General features: G+C 34.5%; 2 pseudogenes; one reads left to right on the forward strand and one right to left on the reverse strand.

The window, feature by feature from the left end:
* Positions 1–1,873: 1,873 nt before the first annotated feature.
* Positions 1,874–5,027, reverse strand: LOC120125609 (annotated as a pseudogene).
* Positions 5,028–6,391: 1,364 nt separating this feature from the next.
* LOC120125610 lies at positions 6,392–8,679 on the forward strand (annotated as a pseudogene).
* Positions 8,680–9,254: the final 575 nt, after the last annotated feature.

A 9,254-nucleotide genomic window follows, 5' to 3' on the forward strand; every position in this document is an offset into this window, starting at 1 on the left:
CTTTTCTCTATATATAGGCATGTCAATAAATAAAATTCTTAATCATTGAATAGAGAACCCGTCGGTCAATCGGTAAATTAAGAAATTGATTATTTATATGATGCACGTATTATTTGTTGATAATAGTTGATTTATTTTAATTAATTGATTCAGTTGGATTTTTGTCATTAATAAAATCTATCTTTAGATTTTCTAATTATCGATTATTTGATTTTCTTTGTAACACATTGCATTGACGTTTAACTATAAAAAAAAGATTGAAAAATTCAAAGGGAGTTGGTCCATTCTTTTCATGTTAAGTTTCTGTCAAGCTGCCGAATATGGAGGGTTGTGAGCTTTGGTCCACCAAAACAAACGTTGAACATGGCTGTTATTTTCATCTTTTTCAGTGAAAAGTTAGCCGATAAGAAAAGGAAAAACCTTTGCAAAATCAAATAAACAACGGATTTAATTAATCATGAAAATCTGCCGACACCATGACCAAACCACACTTTTTATGCTAAAAATATTTGAACCAGTGAATAAACAAATTGAAATATTAGATCTCTCAGTAAATATCAATGGTGGGCTAACCTACCCAATGTCACAGGCTTTGTATACTTCGTGTCATTATTGTGTCTGAACCTGTCAAAAGACCAGATAACTGAGATAATAATAAAAATATGATATATATAACTTTTTTTTAAAAATATATTAATTTAATATAAATGTAATTCCAATTTTGGGACTTTCTTTTGATATTATTTAGATGAGAATTCGTTTGTGTTTTCCATTTGGTTTAATTTCCTTTTCTACAATGGAAAGTATTTTGATTCTTTAAAAATTTGATGTCATATAATTGCACGCTGAAAACAATAATTTCCCATTTGGGGGAACAAAGAAAGGTTTATACGAGTTTCCGATTTAAGCAAGAAAAGACTTTGCCTTTTTATTTCCAAAATGGGCGGCTTTCAGTTTTCACCACAGAAGAGTGACGAATAAAACCATGATAATGGCTACGGCCTGTTGACCAACAAAAATACAAACTTTAGAAATTTTAATCTAATCAAACTAATCCGTAAATTGAATTGAATCTTAACTCGATTGATACTGTTATGTATAAATATATAGTTGTTGCTTAAAGCATCGTTTGGTTATTATGAAATTTGAAATGAAACCTTTCCTTAATTGAAGAATCTTTATGATCAAACCAACTTTCTAATTTTAGAATTTATTTATCAAAAGCCAAAATAAGCATTTTGACTTTAAATGAAGGCAAGCTCCATGAACCAGTTTCCTTGAAGCCATGAAAGACCCAAAATGATAAGACCAAGTTTGCACTTGTACAAGGGAATAAAACTTTCATACACTTGATGGTAGGTCTTCCGTATGCATGCACAAAACACAGTTATGAACCCTATAATATATTCTATGCTTCTAAAAGAAGCAAATGCTACCGGCACTTTGGATAGAATGTGAAACAAGAGTGGCATATATAGACAAGAATCTATACCATTTCTGTTACTAATCTTTTCACCATCATCATTCTATGTTTGCATAATCTCATGTTTTGCCAAAGATACATAAGAACTATTTACAGGGAATCTCAAAAATAAACTTTGGAGTTAAAAAGCACAAACTGGTTATTCTGCTTGATTAACATTTGGATGGATAAGGAATCTCGAGAATGAAGAACGAGCATTTGACAGAGGGCATGGAGCACTCAAATTCATTTTCCACAGACCGCCAGCACGTAAGGATAAGATCCTACCTATGGCCTGTATGAAACCCCAAATCAAAGAACAAAATAATCAGCAGGGTGTACTTATCTAAAATGGCTTAAATTTTTCTACCAAAAGTTCTGTTTCTTCCTCAAGTAGAACGAGAATAAATTCTCGTTGAAAGATTAGAATTAATATATATATGCAATCATGCATCAAAATCATTTAGGATAATAATTGTGGCAAAGGCAATCACTAACTAAGCTCATATGCAAAGTGCTCCCATGTCAGGTGGCCCTCCATCAGATCCAGGAAATGCTGCAGATTTAGCAGATACTCCTTTCTTGCCTTGTTTCTGTTCCTTTTTACTCTTTCTGATCTCATTTGTTTGGTTATTATACAAAAAAATAGGTTTAGGAAAAATGAGAGAGAGACTCAAGTTCCAAAATCATGTGCTACAAAAAAAAAATGTCCAGCGCGTGCCAGTGTTTAGCTGAATTTGAGTAATAGAACTAATATATATTGCATTTAGCTCAGATAGCATAAATAGACCCAAAAGCAAACTAAAGTTTCAGAGGAATACACTATGAGCTTATTCTAGGACCTCCTTGAGACAGATCCACGACAAGCCTTGTATTTTTTTCTTTGATCCACAAGGGCAACACTTGTTTCTTGGAATCTTCAGCAGTTTGGAAAGATAAAAGAGTGAAAATCCTACTTTTAAATCATACATATAATTTTTTAAGGGAAAAGATTTATTATTTTCATCACATCATTGAACCTTTCATCCGGCCGATAAGTGCTACCATCAAAGGTTTCAGTGCCAATTCTAGATGGATCCTGTTTCGTGGTCTTTTCTACAGCTTCTTCCTTGTGTTGTCTCCATTTTCATCGTTACCTGGATACCATATATGTTAAAACATTTCTCTTCAAACATCATAGAAAGAAAAAGCAAAGTGAAACCTCCCCAAATGTCAAGCAGGTATCAAGTAAAAAAAAACAGATTTAACAGAGGTGATAATAATAATAATAATAAAAAGAAATCAATTGTTCTTAATCACTGAGAAACTAAAGGCAAAGGAGGACTTCAACATGAATCTTCTTCAAGTTAACATTGTTCCATTTGAAGTAAAAATATGAATTTCCTAATCAACTCCGAAAATCTTCACATGAGACAGATCCATAAATCCAATAAAGCTAGGATGGTGTTGAATGGGCACAACAGATAAAATTGCGGCCCTTCATTATAAAAAACTAGGACCCATATATTGTATGAATAGGATTTTCATACTTCATCTTGTAATGATCTTTCTAATCTCATCAACTGTCTTACTAAGTAAAAAATCCTACATAAGATGTTGTAAAAACAAAGTGTGTTATTTCATTATAAACAGTAAAATGAAAAAGTAATGAAGGGAGAACTCTAACAAAATATCTAGAATTAGCTTAAATACTGACTGGCAATTACCATAAGAATCATTTGCATTACAAGTATGTGAATCATTTACAGCAGCACCTCCTTCAGCCCCTTGTTCTGCTGCCAGAAACTCTATAGCAGAATCAACATCGCCATCTACTTGTAGTAAAACCTAAAGAGGAGTACAAGTATGCAAAGAGAAAATTCCAAGCATATCATAATTCTAGAGCATGCGAAACAAGGGGCTTGAGGCCATAACTTAGAAAAGACACACCACATATATATATATATATGATAGTTCATCACCTCTTCAACTTTTTCAGCACTCTCACAACCACTTCCAGCCATTACTAATTTGATTGACCCTGTTCTTTCCAGCTGCCTCCTTAGGTTTACCAACTGCAAATTTTGATTGATTAGATGACGCCGCCTTTTGACAAACTAGAAGTTAGTAGACTATAGTTATCATTTAAGACATTCAAACTTAAATCAGAATAAATATAAGAGCAGTCACAGTGGAAAATTATAAAAGACAAACCTAAAAGCTTAATTATAATTGGAATTGCTGGCCCATTACAGGGGTCTACTTTTGTTCTTACACTATTGTAATGTTCCTCATCATGATATGATCTGAAAAACATTTGCATTTCGTACAGAGGAATTAGATGCTATAGACTACAACCAAAGGAAGTGAAAGCAAAATGAGCACTGCTGTTATCAATAAAGGAATACTATAACACATACAAATGGACCATGCGAGTTGCTCTGTCATCAAAATTCTTTATGTACCAGTGCGGCGACATGTTCTGTATACAATGCAAAAGTGTGTGGTATGACTTCCATGATGCCCAAGGCTAATCATAAAAGAGAGAAAAAGATAGGATCTTATTCAGTGTATGCATATATTTCTGAGTAACAAAAGAAGCTGCCTGCAGTTCCATATGTCCAGCCCATGTGCCATCCTTTTCCTTGTACTGACAGTATTCATCAAATGGCACATCATCCTCGATAAAGGGTTCAAACATTTCACGGTTCTTCTGTTAATATCAGATAAAAGTGAGGATTTCCTATAAGTTAGAATCTTCAATAAGAAGAAAAGATGGGGGAGGAACAGAGGGGAACGATAGAAAATGAGGAACATATCATAATAAATCATTCACCAAATCAAGTGAGCAACAAAATTTGTGAAATATCAATAAAAAAAAATACCACTGCTCATCATTTATTTCTTCATTTCAATTGTTTGACACATGAGGGATTTGCATGTGCTCACTAGAGTTAACTACTAGAACAAATATATTATTCAACAATGAAAATTAATTGTCAAATTAGTTTGCATCAAGCCTTCCAAGGGGAAAAGAATCTAACTAACCTGATTTCTTGTTTTTGCGCGTGAAACAACTGTAGCTAAAAGTAACTGAGATTATATGTTCATACCCTTATCTTTAAATTTCAAGATGCAAGTGTACTTGTACGGTTGTACCAGTCAGTTCTAAATAGCACATATAACATACTCCTAGGTACAGGAACTGATACAATTAAACAAAATAATTAATAAGAGTACTTACAGATAATTAACATATTTATAATGTCCAATGCAAACATCTGAAAAGAGACTCGGAGATTCTTACACAGCTATAACAAAAATAATAACCAATCCTTGATCAATATTATTTACCACTATATATTGCGCCACCATGCTGCGGCATTTTCCATGTTGCTCTTCGTCACCTTCCAACTTATCAGCAAAAATGCGCACCTCTATAATGGCAATGAAGTACCAAAATCAGATCTTAACAAACATAAATGGCATGGATGCTACATGATATATTATGAAAGTATTTAGAAAAAGAATGAGATGACAAAAAAAATCGGATTAAAAGATACAAACCTGAAAAAGCAATTACCATCTGCAATCACTTTGATTACTTTTAGGTTCAATGCATCGAGCCCGGCAAGAAACTGAGAAATATCTGCCTGTTTTCCCTCTTTTTTACCTATTCACCAAGCAATTTTGTTGGGCAATTTACCAGGATGAAGAATCAATCAACCGTGAAAAGCATTAAACTGAAGTATCATTCAGTTATTTGGTTGCTCTTCTATCAGTAGCATTCACAAATTGCAAAACCCAGACCTATTAAAAGCACACAAAAGAGGAGATCAAATATCATATAAAGAAATAAAAGAAAAAAGAAGTAAAACTTGCTTGGGGATGTTGTTTGTTGGGTTTGGGTTTTTGTTGTCTAGTTTTTACCATAGGTTCACCGTATTGTTTTTCTTCGATGAATTAGTAGGATCTGTCTCGTCCAGACAAAAGAGGAAATGATGGGGAGACAATGCGCGTGATATGGCATCGGAAAGCTCGAAACCACTCGGATTGAAATTGCGGCGACACGGAGGTGTGGAGGTGTGGATTGTCGAGTTAAGCCGCGATGATGCTTATTGGGCTCAGTTAATTGCAATTCTTATGGGCTTCTAAAGGATTATCATTAAGGCCGAATCAAATTAGCCCTACAAGATTATTCGTTTCCTCACTTTATACCTTGTTTACTTTAATCCAATTTTGAGTTATATATATATATATATATATATATATATATATATATATATATATATATATAGTAAAAAAATGTCACGTGGCAGATGATAAGAACAATTCGAAAACTTGGATTTCAGCTCTCATTTTAATATTTTAATACTTATTTGTATTTTTTATGTTTTAAATTCAAATAATTTTTAATTTTTTATTAAATATTTATATAAAAAAATCACAAACACATATATTTTGAGACAGTTTAATTTATTTGAGTTTAAAATATATTTAAACTAAAATATATAAATTAATCAATAATAATTTAATATTTTAAATCAAAATATTATATGTAAGAAAATATTCATTCTATAATAAAAATTAAAATTAAAAATTAAAATTAATACATAGATTTATATTAAACTTTAATCCAAAATATTAATATTATAAAAATAAAAATAAAATTTTATTACATAATTAAAATTCAGAAATATGAAGAAGATATTTACTGTCTATTTACTTAATATTTTTTTTAAAAAAGGAACATGATCTGAATTTCTTGGGAAAAAAAGGTCCGGTTCACCGCAACCGGTGGATGACGTTGACCCAACTAAAAAGCCATGCGCTGAAGGAGGCTTCGTAGAGTTAGTTATAAGAAGAGGACAATGTCAGAAACGGAGCCTTGTTTTTATCTGGGAAAAAAAAGAGAGAAATATGCCTTTGTTTGCTTTGTGGGGCCATCCGATGGAGACCGTACCGACTGGCGGTGGTGACCATTCATCCGTCGTATCGCGGTGGACGTTCAATATTTCGCGGCTGTACCAACATGTCCTGGACAAGACGGTCCCGCACATCGTTAGCTGTAGGATCGGATGTCTGGCTTTGATGGCGATCTACGCTTTGCGAATGTACTTGGTGCATGGCTCCTACATCATCACGTACGGTCTCAGCATTTACTTGCTGAGTCTGCTGATGGGATTTCTTTCCCCTCAGGTGGATCCCGAGATGGAGGAAGGCCATTCCCTCCCCGCCCGCGGATCCGATGAGTTTCGCCCTTTCGTTCGCCGACTCCCTGAGTTCAAATTCTGGTTTGCCATTTCCCGGACGTGTTCAACGGCCCACAGTGACTTATCCAGAGCCACTGCAGTGGGGTACTTGTTTCTTCTGTTACTCACCTCTTCCTTCATCAACGTTTCCTCTTCTTGTTCTTGGGGAGCCTGCCAGGTGCCTTTCTTCTTTTTATCCTTTCACATTGTCTCCTCTTCTTCTTGTTCTAATGAAAATGTTTGACGATTTTGCAGATTTATGATTTATGTACCAAGGCTACAGATTGTGGTCCAGGTCTTTATTGTGAGAACTGTCCTGTTTTGGGCAAGATTCATCCTTTTTGTATCAGAAACAAAGCCACCATTCCCACTGCTGTTGTAAGCTTCTGTTTTTTGAATCTTAATGATAGTTTTTTGCTGTTTTTGGCTAACATGGTGCAGATTTGTTTCCTTTTTGGTAAGGGAGCTCTTTGCTTCCGTTTCTGTGTGTTATTTGGTGATTGGTTCTAGTAATTCTATGCGTGTAGGTGTTTTCATTTGGTGGTTTCAGCAATTAATGACGCAAATTCATTTTTTTTTGGGTGTGAATTGTGGTGTGGCAGATTAATGGATTACCTTTCAACAAGTATTCATGGTTGCTGACTCACAATTCGTTCAGCATGGTTGCTGCTCCAACTTTACCAGGTGTTCAAAGAGTGACGATTTACAATCAAGAAGACTCGGTTACTAATCAATTGGTGGTCTGTATTTCTTAATCTTCTACAAATCTCAAGGAAACTATAAGAGAAGGAATTGTTTAGAATGGAAAAACAAATTTCTTCGTTTTCTCTACTAATTTTGTTTTTGTTCATTGTTCAGAATGGAGTTAGGGGGCTGATGTTGGACATGTACGATTTCAAGGGCGATATTTGGCTCTGCCATTCATCCGGAGGGCAATGTTTCACGCACACTGCCTTTGTAATATAACTTTTCCATCTTCAGAAATCATATATTTTTCAAGTTTTATGGAATAGTTTGCTTTATGCTCATTGGATTTCCTTTTAGCAACCTGCAAGTAACACCTTGAGGGAAGTGGAAGGATTCTTGAGTCGAAATCCAACACAGATTGTAACCATTATAATCCAGGACTACGTGCGTGCACCCAAAGGCTTAACTAAGCTTTTTGCAACCACCCGTTTGACCAAGTTCTTGTTTCCATTGTCCAAGATGCCCAAAAATGGTGAGGATTGGCCTACCGTGAAAGAAATGCTGCAAGCAAATCACAGGTGTTTGGTCTTCTCTTCAGCTCAATGGAAGGAAGCGGAAGAAGGAATTGCTTATCAGTGGAACTACTTTTTGGAAAACGAAGGTACATAACTTCGTTTATGCATTCATATCATATATATATATACAAGCTGCCTTGATGGTTTGTTGGGGTTTCAGCTGGAGATAATGGGGTACTGCCAGGCAAATGCCAAAACAGAAAAGAATCAAAGCCGCTTCCTTCAAAAAGGGCATCTCTTTTCCTTATGAATTACTTCGCCACTTTACCAGCTGAAGATGTAGTTTGCAAAGAGCATTCGAAACCACTTACTGATATGGTCCAAACCTGCTACAGAGCAGCAGGGAATAAGATGCCCAACTTCTTGGCTGTCGACTTTTTATCTGGTATTCAATCTATAAATTTGTTTTAAAATCATACAAAGTTAGTACTAAACACGGGATAAATCATGCAGAGGAGTGATGGAGATGGTGTTTTTGGTGATGTGGATACCATGAATGGCCGGACACTATGTGGATGTAATACTATCAAAGCCTGTCAGGTTTGTTCAATGTCATTTCAGAGCTTATTTTGCCGCCGACTGATGCCTTATTTACAATGCTTTTTTTTGTTCCAAATTTTCACCAACTTTTAAAGATGAATTTTGTTGAAATGTCTGTCTTATTCTCATGCAGCCTGGGAAACCCTTCGGAACTTGCAGGAATGTTTCGGCGCGTGGTTGGTAAAACCTACCCGACCTGGGCATTCGTCCAGCAGGCGCTGCTACTCACCATTAATAGAATAACTCCGGATTCGATTAAACTTAAATTCGAATTTATAGAACTTCAGTGTAATATCTTTATATTTATGAATTAGATTTTTTTTAATCTTACTGTAGGAAAATTTTTAAATCCGACAATTGAAAATTTCATAAATAATTATTATATTAATTTTAGTTACTCAAAATTTGTACCCATTAATTTCGGTCTGTCAAATGATCTATCGTCCTTTTGTAATTTCTAATTGATAATCGAACGAGTAAGCTACCAAATAGAGGATTAAATTGAAAAGTACGGAAAATAAAGAGTTTGCATAACAATTAGACATTCTGTAAATGATAGTGGATGTAGTGTCATTTAAAAAGAATGGTAAATATATATATATATTATAACGTAAAAAAACACCCCTCAACCCACTGAATTCCACAATTCGTCATCATCTCTATTTCCATTTCTTTACCAAAATTTCATGGTTGAATGTTTAGTCTGTTACATAGAGGAACTTCAGATTTATCAAAAATTCTTAGTGCATGTAACTATAA

The sequence above is a fragment of the Hibiscus syriacus genome, unplaced genomic scaffold, assembly GCF_006381635.1.
Source record: "Hibiscus syriacus cultivar Baekdansim isolate YM2019G1 unplaced genomic scaffold, ASM638163v2 tig00110435_pilon, whole genome shotgun sequence".
Lineage (NCBI taxonomy): Eukaryota > Viridiplantae > Streptophyta > Magnoliopsida > Malvales > Malvaceae > Hibiscus > Hibiscus syriacus.